At 47.8% G+C, this 20,887-nt stretch overlaps 1 protein-coding gene across 1 annotated transcript in view; it reads right to left on the reverse strand.

Moving 5' to 3' along the window:
- The window catches only part of lrfn2b (leucine rich repeat and fibronectin type III domain containing 2b), an 86,568-nt gene extending 66,418 nt beyond the window's left edge, over positions 1 to 20,150 (reverse strand). Inside the window, exon 1 of the mRNA XM_056581859.1 lies at positions 20,027 to 20,150. The gene's annotated coding sequence lies outside the window, so the exon portion shown is untranslated. The remainder of the gene's footprint in view (positions 1 to 20,026) is intronic.
- Between the last annotated feature and the right edge of the window lie 737 nt (positions 20,151 to 20,887).

Consider the following 20,887-nt stretch of genomic DNA (forward strand, 5'->3'; position numbering starts at 1 on the left):
TGCAATGCAAACGTCAACTTTGTAGCGAGTATACATGAATAGAAAATGGGGAAATACAATTTAATTGTGTGAGCGGGCTGTGGCAGTAAGAAGCTTTTATTGCTCGGTTCTTCCGCTGTCTATTCAAGCGTCTCTTTGAAACCACAGCTCCGAGCTTTGGTTATCTTAAGAGGACGTAACGAATTCTCTCGACAGTTGACACAGTCTCTAAAGGGGGGCAGTCACACATTAACAAAAAAACACCTTGGAGAGGAAGATAGCCTAAACAAACTGACTTACACGAGCAGCGACCATTCTTAACGTTCTTAAACTATTAATGAGGGGAACATTGAACATAAGCTTTCGTGTTGAGATAAAAATAGCTCTTGCGTCGGCCTCTGTAGTGTACGGTAGAATTGACTGGAAGAGCTGAATTTAAATTTGAACACAGAAGGCATCTCACACGTCGACAGAAATACCGACCTCGTAACCATCAGAGGATCACAAGCGTTGCTCAAGGACTCCTCAGCAGTTTTCCCTTCAGTGTTGGCTATTGAGTCAGTTAGGGTGAGATGCTTGAATCCAATGTGATTTACAGTTAGATCAGATACACATGGGAACCTATGGTAACACTAACTACTCCACAAGGAGCCAAGGATCGAACTGGCAACCCCTACGGTTGCCGGGCAACACCCTCTGACAGCTCGTCGTAAGGGATGTGCGTAGGGTCGTGCAATGAATGGTTTCCTGTCAGTGTTTTTTTTTTATCTCTAGAGAGTGCGAAGTCCCTTCTTCAGGAAGGCTGTGACAGACAGCTGATGATGACACCACACACTCTCTCTCTCTCTCTCTCTCTCTCTCTCTCTCTCTCTCTCTCTCTCTCTCTCTCTCTCTCTCTCTCTCTCTCCTCTCTCTCTCTCTCTCTCTCTCTCTCTCTCTCTCTCTCTCTCTCTCTCCCCCCCCCTCCCCCCCACTGTCTTTTTCTCTAAACAGACCAATTTCATTTCTGAGAGCAATTCAGTTAATATTTAACCACAGGAAGCAATCACACACATTTCTTGGTGCCAGTTGGCCGTAGATTTATTTTTAGCTCCACTTAGGACTGGGGTTCATTCAACGACTGCTGATGGAAAAGTCTCTTGAAGTTCTGCAGTGCAGCACAACAACAAGGCATGGACCACCGACTTCCAGGGGTCGGAGGTCAGGGAGTCATTAAGCCTAATCAATAGGGCTATGTTTACAAACAAGATGGCCGCCGGGTGAATAAGGCTGCTGTTTGATAACAGGGATTATTGAATGTATCGGCTGAATCCGTTATGGAATTTAATTTGGAGTACAGCAACTGAGAACAGACTCAAAGACTATCTCTAACCTCTAAGTAAATTACATTACAACAGTTCAGTTTGTGTTTGGTGTTATGCCTAGGTCACGGTAAGGAAGTGAACAGGAAGCACTGCATGATGGGAATAAGTAACAGAGAAGTTACCAGGATGTTTTGAGTTGGCATATTACCAACTAGCCATCTACATCTACTACCATATTAGGCCTAATCCAGTGTTAGGAAAATTATTAATACAATATACAAAGTACTAAAAGCATTTAGATTCAAGATGGCCTCCAGGTAAACAAGGCTGATTTTAAATCATGGATCATTGAATTTATTGGCTGAATCAGTTAAGGAACTTGAAAGTACAGCAGCTGATGTAGAACAGACACATAGACAACCTTTAAAATGATCTCCTAATATTAAAATGAAATAATTATTGAATCCTAAATATCGTCATCAAGCCCAAGGTATCCCTGTACTCACAGATCATCAGCCTGAGAACTGTCTCCACACCACTTAGTTAATCCAGTTGTACCGAAAAAACTCATGGTCTGAGTTTTTTCGGTAGAAAAAGATGGTACTAAAAAGCCAACTGTGTGTTCCGGCCGTACAGACTTAGTGTCAGAAGTTTGGGAGGAAATCTGCTGACAAGCTAAAAAGCCCATTTCTGTTTCATGTTTTTTATAAAGGGATACAGAATTAAATACTGAAAAAACTCTGTGCGCACATTCACAGTGCTGTAGATTATGAGCTAGGAAAGGCTGTTCTAGGGGAAACTTTATATCGTTCAGAACTTTCTAGAGAGTGCGAAGTCCCTTCTTCAGGAAGGCTGTGACAGACAGCTGATGATGACACCACACTCTATCCCTCTCTCTCTCAATCTCTCTCTCTCTCTATATCCCCCCCACTCACTCTCTCTCTCTCTCTCTCTCTCTCTCTCTCTCTCTCTCTCTCTCTCTCTCTCTCTCTCTCTCTCTCTCTCTCTCTCTCTCTCTCTCTCTCTCTCTCTCTCTCTCTCTCTCTCTCTCTCTCTCTCTCTCTCTCTCGGCTTCCGACGTAGAGGTCTAGTTTGGGAGAAAGCTAGCAGCCTGACAACACAACAGCAGCTGCAGCTAGGAAACAACCCCCTCACCACCTCCACCGCCCCACCACCACCCCTCCCCCTCCCCCCTCCTCCTCCTCCTCCTCCTCCTCCTCCTCCTCCTCCAGGGAGTGAAAGCGGATGGGTGTTGTTCCTTCAGCTTCAGCTAACAGAGCTCAGGTTTGGGCCTCATTATCTCAGTATCCATCAGGATCCAGGAAGTTCAGCATATGACATTAGAAACAATTTGTGTTTGGTGTTATGCCTAGGTCACAGTAAGGAAGTTACCAGAAAGCACTGCATGATGGGAATAAGTAACAGAGAAGTTGCAAGGATGTTTTGAGTTGCATTACTACCAACCAGCCATGTTAACAATAATCCAGTCTTAGAAATTATTATTATTATTACTATTAATACAATTACAATAATACAATCAGAATGGGAAAGGGAACAGTTGGCCATTTTGGGAGCGTTGGGACCGGCCACCCAAGAAAACCTGTAAACTATCTGAATAACCCTCCAAGTAACTATAGTACTAACATGTTGGTCGCCATGTGAATTCTGAAACGGTGGACTATTCTTAGAGCAAGATGCCCCCTGCCCCCTCCCAACATCTTATGGTCACATGTGACATAACACAAGCCTTGGTCAGAGCGAAGAAGATCACCTCAGATACTTAACATGACGACAATCATTTACTCATGATAGGGCACAAATGCAGGTAAGAGTGGATTTCAGGTTGTGTTCCTCTCCTCTGAGGCGAGAGCTGAAACAACAGGAGTTTGTGGAGCCGACCGCCACACACAATCACACTCACTCGTCATTCACCACAGAAGCACTAAGATCTTCTCCTTTTTATCTGCTCTTCAATTTGTATGCAAAAAAGTATTATTTTTTGAATTCTGAATTCATTATTCAAAGTATAATTCCCTTACATACTTTAAAACTTGTATAGACCTTCGTCAGGTATCCCTGAAGAGCAGAGGGATCGGCGGTGCATTCTGATTCCACCGTGGTTCTCTCTCCTGTCAGGTCATCAGTATGTCAAACCAGAGTTTCCAGGTTCAATACCCGGTTCAATATCTACGCTGTCTGGGGTTAGAGAACTTAGAAGAGATCTCAACAAGAAAGATCTGGTGTCAGATCTAAGACGTACACATTGTCATGCACACACACACACAAGTCTAAGATACAAAACACAAACAGGTCGACAGAAGCATCACACGCACACACACACACACACACACACACACACACACACACACACACACACACACACACACACACACACACACACACACACACACACACACACACACACACACACACACACACACACACACACATAAAGTTGGGAATGTAATACCTGCTGCACAAAAAAAACAGCTGCTGTTGAGTGAAATCACTAAACTGTTTTTACCTTGGAGAAGCTGGCATGGTGTGCTGCTTCACATTTTACTGTGGCTGAGTGGAAATAACCAGATTTCCACACAAAGTTGGAGTATCCCTTCAAGGCATGTTTTTCAGTTTGTGTGTTAACAAACGCATGCACGTGCGTGTGTGTGCGCGTACATGTGTGTGTACTGAGAGCTAATTGGCGATTAGCCTGCTACTTTAGAGATTGCTGCTCATCCCACGTGCAGCTCCAACTCACCACAGTGTAATGTCACACACTAAACTTAGCTTCCAAAGGAGCTTAAGAGCATAGTCCCCGACGGCGGCCCGAATCAGGAGCCGTGCTGCAGAGCACACCGTTCACACCCGTTCACACCCGGGTTCCGCTCCCCGACGCGACTCCCACAGCCGACGTGACGCGGATGCATCGGAACTGCATTGACGCGACTGAACCTCAGAACGGAGATGTTGCGCAACACATAATGTGTCTTATGTAACGTCTGTTTTAAGGAAGACGGTTTGTAACGTCATCCTCCAAATCGTAATCATCCCCCCGGGTGTTTGCCTGCCGGTAAAACAGGGACGCGTGGCTGGTCTATATATAACCCCGGTCAATACGAACGCATCCAGGCTGCCGTCCCCGTTTATCCACGCCCTGCTCGTCTGACGCTCACCAAAGTACACTAAGTGGCGCTCAAGCTATTTTTAAAAAACTGTTTCCTTCAGACGGGAACCCCGCCACACTGATGATGAAAGCAAACACACATGCACACACCCACGCACACACACACACGCACACGCACACACACACACACACACACACACACACACACACACACGCCTTGTCTTGTGGGGACCGGGGAACGGCCCCGGGAGGAGGAGGCGGTGTCTTTTGGGTTCCTGCCGTCTACTTAATCAATTAGAGGGGACACGGTCACCCTCGGTAACCAGCTGCTGCTGCTGCTGTACCGCCGCTCCTGTTTGGGTGCACTGCTGTGAGTCAGACAGACAGAGGAGCACAGGGAGAAGAGGGCGCCTGCAGAAACACTCAGAGGGTGGATTTTAGTATAGATTACAATTTCTGTGAAATTAGGGCAATTTATTAAAAATGTGTCTCAACAATCAGTGTTTGTTTCGGCCGTGCATGACTAACGTGAATAATGTGGTGGGTGGACTAAATATCAAGGCACTGCTATATGTACACTTATACAACGGGTGGCTTAAATCCAGCGATCTGATTGGTTCATAACTGTTGTATAATGAGCGTTTCCATAACTGCTATGACGCCCAATCATTTTGTGAAAACTTGCATATCACTCCGCGCCTGGAAGTAGAAACGGTTACAAAGTATAAAAGTAGTTGTAAAAAAGCAATAGCACAGTTCACTGAAGCCTAAAAAATATGTTGAATGATGGAGAGGGTGTAAATGTTGTTACTCCAGGAGTGAGCAAGGCGATGGAGAGACAAACGAAAGCTTAGGCACACGGTGAGTGAACTGCTCCATAGGATAAATTGCCGGCGAACCGCTCTAGCCAAGCCATCTCTCGGAGGGATGCTAAAGTGTGTTGCATAGCGACCGTCATTCATTTTGAAGGCAGCCAGGAGGGACTACTTTTTTGTATTCTTTAAAAAAACAGCTATTTTGACTTTCTTGATTTTTTTTAAATGTAGTGTGTCTTTGACTTTCATTTTGCCATAATAGTAACCGTTGTATAAAACGGTTACTATGGTATTTGCTCATTATACCACTGTGAAGGGGTATAATGAGCTCCGCTGCGCGTCGGGCCGAACAACGCCCCTTAACAGTGGTAAGTGGGGCACATACCACAGCCTGTCGTGATCTATGGCTTAATTATATGGCGCACCACACACCAAAACACTTATATAGCGCTTCACGCAGGTAGACTTTGCCCCACACACACACACACAAACCCCCCCCCCCCACAAACACACACAAAAAAAAACACACAACCCCTCCCCTCCAGCACACACGCACACACACAAACCCACACAAAAGCAAGAGTCCCGGCGATATATTTTGCAGCGCTGATGCTGATATCCTCTGACAAATACCCCCACGGCCAGCAGAATGTGCAGCGCCATGCCTCAACACCAGACATGTTAACGCTAATAAGTCCTCAAACACAGGGTCTGACGATCAGTGTGTCGCCTGCTCCCAGTGGGGTTAGACAGCCCTCCTCACGCTCCCCTGGCCCGGACGCCCTTATCAACACACAAGTGCAGTTGAGGGAAGATCCACTTAATTCCCTCCGCAGGAAGCAAACATCCATACATAATAAATGTGAAGTGTGTGTATAGATATAAACATGCGGGGCCAGGCCGAGAGAGTATAGCTGTGAATACCGCTAAGAGTTGTAATGACTGAAGTGGGGTTGCGTGAGGAGGAGGAGAGGGGGGGATTATTGTGCTGGGCGAATGGTCGGTTCTTGTTATTCAAGATAAATTAAGGGAGCCATTTAACATGATTAGCCCCGGTTGATTTCTCTTTAACCTCGGGCCGCCACCCCGGGAGACGTGATCAGGAGGTGGTACTCCTCAAAGGGCCGCAGACGCCCAGGATGGTTAATCAGCCATCGATTTGTCCAATGCAAAAACGTCACATACTATGGTAAGTACAAAAGTGGATTCCTTTAAAACAGAAATGAATGAATTCATTAATTGTTTTTGTCTGTTTTAAAGGTCCCATGCCATGCCACCAGGTGTGATTGTGATTAGGCTTACAAGCTGTTTTGAAAATCTGGGCCTAGTGGGCGTCTCCACCTAGATATACGCAGGATAGATCAGTCTACCAGCCTACCCAGTGGACTGTAGCAAACGTTGCTCATCTGTCCGTCACACATCTAGGTGGACACGCCCACTTGTGATGTCAGAAGGGGCAGATTTTCAACATGGCTTGTAACGGCTAATCACACTCACACCTGGTGGCATGTCATGGGACTTTTTAAGTATTGACGTACAGAATGTTTTCAGATTGTAAGGAAAGGCTGTGCTCTGACCATCAAACTGGAACAAGTAAATACAGCAGGACAGGGTTGATAAAAGCCTGCTTTCAGTGACTTGCCTTCAAAGCAAAAACGTGTTGGATGTGACCTTCAAGGACGGCCGGTCCTGAAGGAAGATCAGAATGGCTCAAAACTAGAAGTGCCTCTATGAATTGACAATTGACTGTTGTCAAACAGGAACCTTATGTGACAAAATAAAAGCCTCAACTCGAAAATGTCAGTCTTTCATGGCTTCTGTGATGGGGTAGGACTCTCTCTCTCTCTCTCTCTCTCTCTCTCTCTCTCTCTCTCTCTCTCTCTCTCTCTCTCTCTCTCTCTCTCTCTCTCTCTCTCTCTCTCTCCTCTCTCTCTCTCTCTCTCTCTCTCTCTCTCTCTCTCTCTCTCTCTCTCTCTCTCTCTCTCTCGAATAATGGCTACACATTACAGACAGTGAAATTGGACGTGACTGCGATAATCAAGTTCCTGGAAACATAATGAGGTCATTACGTTTAGGAAATATGGCAAAAATGGTTCCTAGAATGTTGTGAAAAATGAAAAATACAATTGAATGCGCGTCCTTTAGGTGTTTCAATCAGTCGAGTGTGTTGACAATTTCAGCCGACCAAAAACAAGTCTGGGAGTGTGGAAACCATCCCGTTGGATATGTCCATCGCTTACCTCACCCAGGAGGAGAGTAACTTACGAGCAACTCACACCTGATCAATATCTCAACGGTTAGGATTCTCAACACTTCATCATTCCAACTCCATGTTGGCGGGAAACTTTTAATCAATCAGGTGAGGACTGGAACATGCACTGGCTGGACGGTGAGCAGAATGCTCTATCAACTATAACACACACAGTATGCTTAGCATTCATGCATTCACACACTAGCACACCGACCGTGGGGCCGCTTGTGAGAAGCTGTAAGTCTGTGAGTTGACTGCCTTGCTCGACGACACCTCACTGCTCCCAGGATGGAACCCACAACCCTCTAGCTCCACATCCTGTACCATCCTGCTGAAACCAAACCCGGCAGCCGCAGGCTCAGGTTGACGGCTGGATTTGCTTCCTTTTCTTTATTTTTTTTGAGATCTGGCAACCTCATCCCTTCCGTGACAACCGACAGACTTACTGTTGCTATGGTTACAAGTTGGTTGCCGATGCTTTCCCGCTGCCAATGACCCTGGGTCTGCCTTTACGTTGGTGTTGTGAGGAGTAAAAAGTTGAGCAGTCGCTCTGAAAATAATTTGGAGTGAAATAATGAATGAACTCACTGAGCTGGATGTACTGCGAAACAATTACCTCACATTTGTTCTTTAGTGGAATACTCGTGAGATACCCCTGCTTACCCCTGGTTACTCTGAACTGGTATGTCACCGAGGTGCATCCTCTATAGCTTGGTATTTTAAATATGTACTTCCTGAACTCGGACCTCACCTGGATATAACATAGTTGCCCTGAAGCACATGCTTAATTATTGAACAAACATACGTTTATTTTCCCCAAGGAACGATTGGTTTTTACCGAAAGAAAAGCACAGAGAAGAAAGCCAGAGGCGATGAGTTTCCTCTAGTTTAACATGGTGCTGTGCTGCCACAGAGTCCTGTTTTATGCATCAGTCTGCATTAGTGCCCCCCCCTCAACCACCAACCCACCCAGAGGTCAAACAGGGACAACACTATACGCTGTTCTCTCTCTCTCTCTCTCTCTCCTCTCCCCCCCCTCTCTCTCTCTCTCTCCCCCCTCCCTCCCTCTCTCTCTCTCTCTCTCTCTCTCTCTCTCTCTCTCTCTCTCTCTCTCTCTCTCTCTCTCTCTCTCTCTCTCTCTCTCTCTCTCTCTCTCTCTCTCTCTCTCTCTCTCTCTCTCTCTGCTCTCTCTCTCTGCTCTCTCTCTCTGCTCTCTCTGCTAACATGCTGCGTTACATACACAGCCATTACTAATACCGCCTTGTCTGATGAATCCATCCATGTGTGAAAAAACAGATGTGCACAAATGCCAGACACGTGTGTGAGTGGTGTGCTTAATGTGTTGTTTACTGTGATGTCGCAATCGAGGATGTTACAAACGTTGAAAACCACTCAATCAGGGCCCTTTCAAGGGTTAAGTCTCCCTAGTTTTATCTGATTTCTTCTATGATTTTATTAGAGGTAACTCAATATGAAGTCGCACTCAGCAAAATGCCTTCCAAAAGGAGTTGGGCTTATCACTTGGATAATTTCTGACACATTTAAAACGGTACATAAACATCAGCTAAATACATTTACATACGCTATAGGAGCATCAGCTTAACACATCGCAAATGCTGAAAGGAAATTGGCTAAACACATTTAAATACATGTTAGGAACATCAGCTACCACATATGACAACGGTATAGGATCATCATGCGCCTAAACCCGTTTAAACACGCTACAGGAAAGCAGCTAACCGTATAAAAATCACTCTTCTGGATCATGGAGATTGGCAGCATTAGGATGGCTTTACAGCGAGTGTATCTCTATAATTTAGAATCTAAAACCGTTCCCATGCCATCACCAACCACACATGTATGTCAACATCTTGTCCCCGCTGATGTCAACACCCTTTGACTGGACCAATCCCAGAGCGGCGTGGTGCCAGGGCAGCCATGGGCGAGGGCCAATGAGCACGCAGTAATCCATGAACAGGCTTCAGTAATACTCACTGCAGTGGGGCGCTTAAAAGACGCTAAAGCTAATGCTCCGCGTTAGCGCGGGTGAGCCAGCGCCGAGCGGGGAGCCAGGAGAGGGAGGACACAGGCTGGCACCCACCGCCAGGGTCACCAAGGTTACCACAGCTGGACAGTAGCACCAGCACGGCTGCCTTATCACGCCCATCACATACTCTGATGTGGTACAGTCGGGAACGCAAGCACATCCTCATGTCTGTTTGGTATGTTTGCTACTTATTGTTTGTTGTACGTCCTGGTACTTATTATGCACTTCTTTTATGTTGTATTTAGTTATAGTACTTAGTTGTGCAGCATCTTATCCTATCTTTGTTGTATATGGGGAATGGGTTTACCTAGCGATTGTTAGTGCTTGGCCCTTTGTTCTTTGAACATCCTTATTGTACCAACAGCGATATAATGTTTCACCTTCTTCTGACAATTGTACGCATTTAAGTCGCTTTGGATAAAAGCCTCTGCTAAATGCCCTGAATGTAAATGTAAATATAGTAGTACATTACTGTTAGTACATTGTTGTTAATAAACGGACACAATTCTGTAACATATTGCTTCAAATATGTGTGGTTGTGTTGAGGAGTTTCATCGACGTACACCAGCCTACCGCTGGCTACCGTCACTGTCAACAGCCTCCGCGGGTTAGCCAACCGCCACTTGACTCTTTCATCCCCCCATCTCGCTCCAGGGTGAGATGGGGAGCGAGATGCCAGCTAAGCTCCCAGCCTTGAGATCACATCTATTCTAATGATTATCTGACTGGTAAATAACTAAATAACCAAGCAGATACACACACACACACGCACACTGACGCACACACACACACACACACACACACATACAGACACACACACACACAAACAAACTTAAAGACACACACGCAAACACAAACGTAAAGACACACACACACTCAAACATACAAACACACACACGCACACACTTAAAGATACACATACAAAGACAAACATTAAGACACTAACACACACAAACACACAAACACACAAACACACAGACACACGTACACTATATAGTGTGTCCTTCGTTAACTTCAAAGTGTTATTTATTATTTTCCCGCTCTTCTCCCCCGGGCAGCCACGTCCTCTTTCAGGGTCTGTCTCCCGTCAGCCAACCAGGAGATCAGTCACAACACTCCATCCCTGGCGATGAACACACCCGGCTCCTAGCTAGCGAGCTAGCACTCCCTCCCACACAACAGCTCGCACAACCACCTCCTCCCGTCGCTGTCCCCCTCTCCCCTCCTTTCTTTCTGCCCCTCCTCTCCTTCTGCGCCTCCTCACTCTCCTCCTCTCTTCCCCACTCACTCTCCCCCCTCCCCTCCACCCCTTTCCCTAATCCTCCCCACCCTTCCAACTGCTCCTCTCTGCGCCTCCCTCGGGCCACCTCCACCTCCTCCTGCAGTCAGCACCTATCCTAAGAGCAGCTCCCCTGTGGGCTAGCCTCTGTAGCGTGAGCATGAGATGAAACCAAAACAAAAAAGCAGTTTCCCAGAGTTGCAACGGGATAAGAGGCAGGAACAGAACCGTTAGAATCTGACTGGTTTCATTCGTTATAATGATCGGATGAAGATCTTTCCGCTGCATGGCACAGGTTGAGACGGAAAAATAGAAAACGTCCGTGTTCATTTTTATTAATTTATTAATAATTCTTCTTTTGCCAAAATAATACATGCACAGTGGTTCTGGTGGTGGTTTCCCAAGATGCACTGCTCTCCACCTGATTCTTATCCTTGCGATGTTGTGGGCAGAGCCTGGCAGGTTGTTTTATTTAGTTTGTAGATAAAGTTCATCAAGGAGAAGGTTTGGGTCTGGGGGCACGCTTGACATCAGGTACACTGTGGACATTTGGGGTTTGAACCGAGTGTAACAGCGGAGTGTAACAGCGGAAACACTATGTCATCAAGAGCCCTTCCAACATCTCAGAGACATCAGAACCTGAAACGCATTGCTGCTTATTTCACAAAACACCTAGGCGTTTGATTCTGTCGAGGTGCAACCACTAAACAAGACGAAACATCAACAACAACATTTCATACAGGTGCAGAAATATGCAAATCGTAAATAAACAAGACAACTTATGAGAGATGATCTGGAGCAAACGACAGTCATCAAACCAAGATCTGAACATCAGCTCTGCTTCTCCTCCTCTTCCTCCTCCTCCTCCTCTGGGAAGAGCAATCTGAAACTCCTCCACTTCCTCCTCCTCCTCCTCCTCTATCTGGGAGGAGAGATCAGAAACTCCTCCTCCTCCTCCCTCTCTCTGGGAGGAGAGATCTGAAACTCAGCTCAAGCTGAGAGGGAGGGGGGCTGGCGAGGTGGGCAGTGTGAAGAGAGAGAGAGAGAGAAGGATTCTGATTGGCTGAAAGGCGCTGCTGCAGTGGGTGACGGGCGGGCAGCTGTGGCCCACCAACACACACAATGAGCTCTCACATAGGGCCGCTAATGAGGGTGTGTGCGTGTGCGTGTGTGTGTGTGTGTGTGTGGGTGTGTGTTGTGTGTGTGTGTGTGTGTGTGTGTGTGTGTGTGTGTGTGTGTGTGTGTGCGTGCCTGCGTGTTTGTGGGTGTGTGAGTATGTGTGTGTGTGACTAAAAACCCACCTCTCTTACTTCGTTCCTCATCCCTCGTTCTTCCCCAGTTGCTCACCCTTCATCTCCATCTCTCTCTCTATCCCTCCCTCCCTCTCCCTCCCTCCCTCCCTCCCTCTATCCCCTTCCATCTCTCTCTCTCTCCATCACCTCCTGTCATCTCCTCTCCTTATTCCTCACTGCAACCCTTTCTGCATTCTCCTCTCCATCTCTCTTCAATTTCCTTTCCCTCCGTCTCTCCCACCCTCCCTCTGTCTGTCTTTCCTTGTCTCTCTATCTCTATCCACCTCTCTCCCGTCCTCCCTTCCTCCCAATCTCCAATCTGTCCCCATTTGTCTCATTCCTCATGGCAATCTTTTTTCTCTCCACTCGACTCCCCTCTCATCTCTTGCTCCACTGCTCTCTTCCTCCTGCCCTCCTCTCTGGCTCCTCTCCTCTCCCTCCACCTCCCTCCCTCCCTCCCTCCCTCCCTCCCTACCCTCCCACTCTCCCTCCTCCCTCCTCTCTCCCTCCTCTCTCTCCCTCCCTCCATACCTTCCCACCCTCCATTCTCCCTCCCTCCCTCCTCTCTCCCTCCCTCCTCTCTCTCCCTCCCTCCCTCCCTCCCTCACTCTCTCTCTTCCCACTCTTCCTCCTCCCTCCCTCCTCTCTGCACTACTCCCCTCTCCGATCCCTCCTCCCTCTCCCTCCCATACGCACATTACACACCAGGGCGAGGCAATAGTCCTACCATGCTTTAAATGTCAATACACTTCAATGTCATGCCCCTCAGACTGTTTGTCATGGTATTTTTTAATTCAGAAGCACATTGTGATTACGATCGATATTGTGTAGACGTCCCCCTATTTAGTGTGATACATATCTTTCCCATCCCGCCGCACCCTATGACATACACACGATCACATACACACACTATCACATACACACTATCACATACACACTATCACATGCACACTATCACATCACGTGGTGTGCTTACAGGAACCCTATAGGCTCTGTCCCAGGTGGTCTTTGATTAGCTGGCTCATTTGTCATCACGTATGAACACACAAAGACAACCCACACACAGCATTTCGCCATGGATGTTAATAAATATCATCGTTAATGTCCTATGCTCCTCTATGGCTTCATTTCTAGGTTCTTAAAGCACTGCTAGAATTATCTGCCCCTTCGGTTTGCTAGTTAAAAGTCTTATGTTCATGTAAGTCTGGGTAGGTTGTTTTTGCTGCTGTATCATTACTTTTCCTCCTATTCATCTGCTTGGATGAAACTGACGGCGAACGGACTCGCAGTTGTCTGAGTGTCTTCGTCAAAACACTGAAATAAAAATAGTAACAGAAATGAAAAAACACAAAGTGACACAAGTAGACTCATTAACGTTTGGATTCCATGGATCTTCTAGCAGCTACAGAGTACGGTTTCACGACGAGGAAGAGCTGACGGGTGCACGTTTCCCGGCTCACAAACAGGGCTCAATTTCTCTATTTTCCTCTATCTTCCCCCTCTCGGCTCTTTGAGAGTCCCATCGGAGCCACCGGCAGCGCTACCAATACACCGAGCTGTTTACTAGATGCCACATAAGTCCTAGAAACACCCGAAAACAAGACGATTATGCCCCGATGTTGCCCCATAAAAACCAGCCGAGGATAGAGACGGAGCTTTAAAAACACAAAACAAGTCATTTCTTTGATTGAGCGTCTTCTCGGCGGCAGAACCTTCCGTCCCCTGCAGTAGTCCCGCGGGTCGATGCCGGGGAATAAGACGGTGGTTTGATGGTGGAACTTCAGAGCCACGGTTTGTGGCTTGGCGCTGCATGGTGTAGAGAAACAGTCCCCCGTTGTTCCCGCGAGGCCTGGGCACTACTATCTGTTCACGAGTTATAGGAAATGTATGGCACATTATATATCAAACCTAGCTCATCACCAATGTATGAAGCGTAGCGATGGAGCTATTCCTCAACATCCCATCGAAGAGACTCTTTGGGTGGTTCCACTCTTTCACCAGATTAATGTTTTAGAGGTTTCTAACGAACAGCAGATGAACTACTGTCCAGGGGAAACAACACACCACGGGAGTCCAGCATCGATACACTTCCAGACAGAGTGAGATGAGGAGGAGGAGGAGGAGGAGGAGGAGGAGGAGGAGGAGGAGTAGGAGGAAGAGGAGGAGGAGGGTGAAAAAGTAGAGTAGGGGGTGGATAAGAAAGGCAAGGAGATGGAAGGAATAGACTTAATGATGATGTTGATGATAATGATGCTGATGATGATGATGATGATGATGACGACCATGAAGATGATGATTATGGGGAGTGGGAGGAGGAGGAGGAGACGAAGGAGCCAGAAGAGCAGGGGAGCAGCAAGCCAGGAAGTAATGCAGGGGGGATGCTGGTAGTTCCTCGGGGACCGGCGTCTCCTTGGCTAAGTGCTGACCTGTCACCAGTAGGATTGGGTTGTCCATACGATGAGGATCAAAGGCCATGAATAATTAAACACGAGGTTTCTTATGAGCCCGCCGAGAGCAGCCAGCACAACACTCGCTACACATGCGATGGTGCGGTCCCTGTGATTGTTCAGACCCCATCTACAGAGGCCCCGGTATTATAATCAGGTGCGATGTTGATAAGCTATTACCGGGCCATTGAAGATTATACCCATGAGTGACATCACACTTGGGGACTGTGATGTCACAACAGGGTAGACAGCCCCCACCCCCCCCCCCCCCCCCCCCCCCCCCCCCCCCCCCCCCCCCCCCCATATGTATAATAGCTAGGCAGACGTCTGGTGTGACAATCCATCCTTGTGATGAGACCAGGGTCGATTTTCCATCACGCCAGGTGGTAAAATAGGGGCCCTTTAATTCAATTTGATTTGAATTTCCTGGTGTTTGGATGCAGTTTTCGCCCAGCTGTGCCCAGGCTGCGCGTTGGTTTTGTTGTTGTTCTGTTCTGTTCGCTCATCAAAGCGTTGGGTTATTAACATGCCGACACACACACACAAGAGAGAGAGAGAGAGAGAGAGAGAGAGAGAGGGACAGAGAGAGAGACAGGGACAGAGAGAGAGAGAGGGACAGAGAGTGAGAGTGAGAGTGAGAGTGAGAGAGACAGGGACAGGGACAGAGAGTGAGAGTGAGAGTGAGAGTGAGAGTGAGAGTGAGAGTGAGGGTGAGAGTGAGAGAGAGAGAGAGAGAGAGAGAGATGGGGAGAGAGAGAGAGAGACAGCGACGGAGGGAGAGACATAATTGACCAGCCAATTAGAAAACATTTTCCTCTGAATATGATTGACCAGTCAATCAGAAAACGTTGCTCTCTGAATATGTTTCCGGCTGCGTTTGACCGGCGCTTTTCGGTGTGCGACCGAGCACGAGATGCTAATGTAGCACAGATGGCAGCGTGTTGCTGGCCTGGACTTAAGGGCATATGGGCTGCAGGACCGTCGCACAGTGGACGTTTCCGACACGTTCTCAGGGCCGGGGGCCACTTCCTGGAACCCCGCTGGACGGAACCGATGTTCAGAAAGTGATCTTGTGTTCAAAACACACACGAGCCCCTTCACGTCTGCCAACTCACTCCTTGGAGGGGGCCGGACAGACAGAACCACCCAGTCCACGCCTCGCAGGATTGCTCAGCAATAATATAATATGATATAGACCATTTGGTGGAGGCTTTAGAAGAAATGTCCGAGAGTACCATGAGTGCATTCATTCATTAGTATGGGGATGAATCCCGGGCCGGCGGGATTGGAACCTCTAACCCGGGCAGTTTTTTGTAATGCCTTGCTCTGCGAGTTGAGATCAAATTGTATAGTGTCTAGTATTGATTATTGATTACTGTCGGGATGTATAGACAATTAATTAATTCAAGAATGGATTCAGTATTTAGCATAAAATGAGAGAGTAGACATAATTATTTTAGTGACTATTATGTTTGTTGTCTTCTTCCTGTAGTGGTCTAACTTGGCTACAATCGAAGTCAAAGGGCAAATCGTGTCATTCTTTGTGAAGGAAACAAAGTACCAAACAATGCCAAGATAACCCATGCAATGATAACACGTGTCAAGCTAACTCATGCTAAAATAGCATTTGCTAACCTTACCCATGCTAAGGTATGCTGTGGTAAAATAATACATTTTAATCTAGCATGTGCTTGACTAAAAGAAAAAAAGAGAGAAAGGAGGGAGGACTGGATGGAAGAAGGAAGGAAAATAAGCCTTTATTTGTTTCCAGCTCGGCTTGGCAGTAAACGTTTTCACCAACTCTGCATTCAGGTCGAGCTATAATTCAGAATTCAATAAATCCTCTACTATTCCCACTCCAGATTCTTAATAAAAAGGGTTTATACGGTTTAGCGTGCGAGCATCGCACGCAGCCCTGCGCTCTCCCCTCCCCGTCTGCTGTGTCTGTTCTCACTGTGATCCACAACAGCAGGCGATAAAGAGCAGGAACACACTATGTGATTTGCTGTGAATTATCATCGCATTACACGGAGAGGTCTCACTCCACGCCGTCACCCGTTCTAGTCGAATGCCATCTCCGCCAGACACCTTTGTCCCGTAGACTGAACCTGAGAGGGAGGCTCTCCCTGGGCTGGAGCTCTGCCCAGAGCCCCTCTCCGGGCCCCGCCCGTTCAGATCTGTCACCTTTTGAACCAGGGACCACATTGTTCGCCCTGAATATTTTTGCAATCTCTTCAACACGCACATTGTTCTAACCCTAGGAACATATGCCCCTAAGATCGACGACCGAGTGACCTTATTCACACTGCAGCTTAGCTTAGTCATCAGGCGTTCTGTTCGGCAATACGGAACATTTCGGAGACCAATTTGAAAACTTTTTGAAATCCAAACACACCATCAAACATCGATAGTGTCTGTGTCAGCATCTCCTGTGACTCCATCTGCATATCACTAAAGGCTGGGAAACATAGCTGTAGAGCAGATATCTCACTTGGAGCTGATGAGGAAGTACCTACACACACACACACACACACACACATACACACTCGCACACACATACACACACACACACAAGACACACACACACAGCTTACATATTGCATATTGTTGCCGGGAAGCTCAAGGAGGTGAAATACAAAGGAGCTATTCCGAGTCGATGCTCCCCATCATCTGGGCCTGGTTTAATATCACGGGTTATTGTAATATCAGGATGATTTAGCTTCAACTCTCCCCGTGCGTATGAGCTCTGCATTCCAGCACTGCTCCACATTATTGACTCGACTGTAGCCGAGTGAATTAACAACGACTGTCGGATTACCTCTGATCGTTTGTTCTAACGGGGGAGATGAGCTCAGCTGTTGCCAGCCGTCCCAGAGTTGCAGTACGAACGGTTGGAAACGTTGATGGTGTGAACGCATTAAGGGGAAGGGTGGAGGTGTGGGTGAGGAGGGGGTGGATGTGGGGGTGAGGAGGGGGTGGAGGTGTGGGTGAGGAGGGGGTGGAGGTGTGGGTGAGGAGGGGGTGGAGGTGTGGGTGAGTTGAGGGTGGCGGGATGGGAGAAGGTGGTGAGGTTGAGGCAGGGTGTGGCTGAGGGCGGGGGGGGGGGGGGAGGGGGGGGTTGGAGGTGAGGTAGGCTGACGGCGGGGGTGGAGGTGAGGATGGGGTTGGGGTGGGGGGTGAGGGGGGTCGGAGGTGAGGGTGAGGAGGGGTGTGGCCGCCGCGGTGTTGGGCTGTGATAGGTCAGATCGGTTTTATGATGCAGCAAACACACAAACACGCAGGTCAACATAAACACACAATAGCCCCACCCTGCGCACACATAACCACTCGACCGTACACACTCTGGTCCTGCAGAACTCAGCGTGCAGCTTAGCGGCCGTCAGGAGGAGCACGCTGTGGCACAGACATATGTGTCATTATTTATAGCAGAGCTGCCGAGAGCTACCGGCCGCTTAGAAGGCTCTTAGCACACACACACACACACACACACACACACACACACACACACACACACACACACACACACACACACACACACACACACACACACACACACACACACACACACACACACACACACACACACACATGCTCACACGTACACACATGTAAATGTACACACACACGCGCACACACACACACACACACACATACACATGCAAATGTATACACACATACACACGTGCACGCACACATACAGGCACGCACACGCGTGCACACACGCACACGCACACGTGCACACACATTTGAACACACGCACAGTCACACAGTAAAAAACACAAACAATGCACAGACCTCTCAGGCACATACACAACTCACACACGCACTAACACACACACACACACCATACACCCACACACACCCAAAAAAAACACAAACAACACACGATACAGCACAAGCGTGAGTCGAGCCAGTAAGAAGTATACATCTGACCACAATTGTGGTGAATATAATTCGGCCACAGCCAGACAAGAACAAGTGCTTCAGGGCTTATGACGAACCCTAACAAATAAATACCATGAATCATCCTGGCTGTTAAATGCTCATGTACAGAGCCGGTGAAAGCACTAAAAGTGGCTTCGCCCTCAGGAGGAGAGAGGAGGTGAGCTGACACCCCATAGCACGCCATCAGCGTTAACCAGCCCCACTCCCGTCCCCGGAGCAAGTCATCGCAGCGGCAAAACCTAATCTGTGATTACAGAGAGATTAGTGGTTTCCCTGGTGTTAGTCTGACAATCGCTTTCATCGCAGACTCAGAGATGGAACAAGAGGTAGATTAACCCCCAATACTTCCCTCGCCCAGCGTGAGGAGGGTGGAACGACGTCAAAATGGTGGAACGGTGAACGCTAAGGCAATTAGGTCCGGGGCTAATCCCCTGGGGTCAGAGGTCGTGTTTCAGTAGCCGCTGGGATTAGGCCCTAGGTTCACTGTTCTGGGCCCTGTGTAGCACGGAGGAGCTGCTGAGGCCCGCAGAACCTCCAAAGTCCCTTGGATTGGAGAAAGATGCAGAACTCCCAACATCATCCACCACCGCGCACAACCCTCCTCCCTCCTCCTCCCTGGTCCACCCACTTCGCAGCCAGCATAATCTGCATGTGTTTGACATACGGGTGCCCAAGCAGTCCACAATTCAACCCGACGCCTCTCTGGCAGGGTGGACTCTTATTAAACCAGGTTCTCTTATTAAACCAGGTTCATAAGTCATGTCATAAATGTGACGTCTCCTGAGGAACGGCTTTATACGTCTGTCTCCGTCTGCCAATAAACGAGCCAAATGTGATTAGGATGCAAAATGCATTCCGTGGTCCACAAGTCACACATCTACTGCCAAAGAGTTATTGACCGTTTCCGTTTACCCACGCTTAGGCGTCTAACCAGTGGAATTGATCAGACATGCTAAATAAAGATTTGCGCATTTTCACAGCTCGTAAATCCATTTAGCACTCCTTTGCCTGCACCCACAAAGTGCAAAGGGAAAACACCCAACAACCATCTTAAAGTGACCACCGGTCTGATGCAGTGCATTGACACACACAAAAAAACAAGTTTAACGGACTAAAAAAGTGTCAAAACAGTCCGAGAGCAATTTCATCCATCTAAAGCCACCTCGCACACCACCGCCTATCAGCTCTGCCTCGCAGGGCGGGAGATGGCGAACGATGGCTGTTAGATAAGCGAGAAGACCCGTTATGGTTTGGTTGGTTCTAAATAGGGCATCGAACCCGTTCAAGAGGATCCAGTGCTGCAATGACGGTAAAGTCAGCTCGGTCCGAACAGTTGGAGGAACTAAAATCTTCGCAACCCATATTCACAGTGCGGGACATGCAGGCTATATATCACACAGCCTGTCCATTGCGTTTCTGTAAGTAGGTTGAGCACATCGGGGGCAATAAGCAGCAGAATAATGATTCAGATTACTAATAAAAACCAGCGACAAACACCCAGTTAGTTGAAACCAGTACAATGTTTCCGGATCGGACTTCTTACCGGGTGGGTTGCGTGTCGTGTTGGTCGCGCCTCCATCCAGGACAAGTCCTATCGTCACATCTTTCATGGCATCATAGTTTCGCACCGAGTATTTACTCCAAACATCGGTTTAATTTCCATTTTTGCCAAGCGCAGTCGGTCGGTAGGTCCTCGGGAACGTCTCGTCACCGCGGAGGCTCGCGCGCAACGAGCAGCCGACGCGCAACGAGCGGTGCGCTGCTGCCGCTCTGCTGCCACTCTGCCGCTCCGATCCACTTCTGCCGCTCTGCCGCTCCGCCGCTCCGCCGCTCCACTTCTGCCGCTCTGGGGGAAATCGACGTCTGAATAGTCGCTATAGTGGAAAAAGTTGAAGCTACATTTTTAATAAAAAATTAATACAAATATCGATGTCAACTGGTCAGACTACATTACAGCTTTAAAAATAAATAAATCACGTTGAAACTTTGCTAAATTGAAAAAGACCATTAATGTAAACAATTTGATGACGGAAAGGGTCATGTAAAATCCCGTCGAGCAATCATATCTGGGTTTGGTTGTGGGCTTCCGGAACCAATGGTGCGTTTTAATTGTCTGCAGAACACACAAAGACACACACACACACACACACACACACACACACACACACACACACACACACACACACACACACACACACACACACACACACACACACACACACACACACACACACACACACACACACACACACGCTTTGGAGAGGAGGGAGAGCGCGACGGGAAATTAAAATCGCGTCCACCAAAATGTCATTAATTTATATAAATATATATTATACAAATTAGCATTATGTAGCCTACATGGACCACGGAGCGCGACTTTTGAAAGAGAAACCTGACATGTGTT

Source organism: Gadus chalcogrammus, chromosome 21 (genome assembly GCF_026213295.1).
Source record: "Gadus chalcogrammus isolate NIFS_2021 chromosome 21, NIFS_Gcha_1.0, whole genome shotgun sequence".
Taxonomy (NCBI): Eukaryota; Metazoa; Chordata; class Actinopteri; order Gadiformes; family Gadidae; genus Gadus; species Gadus chalcogrammus.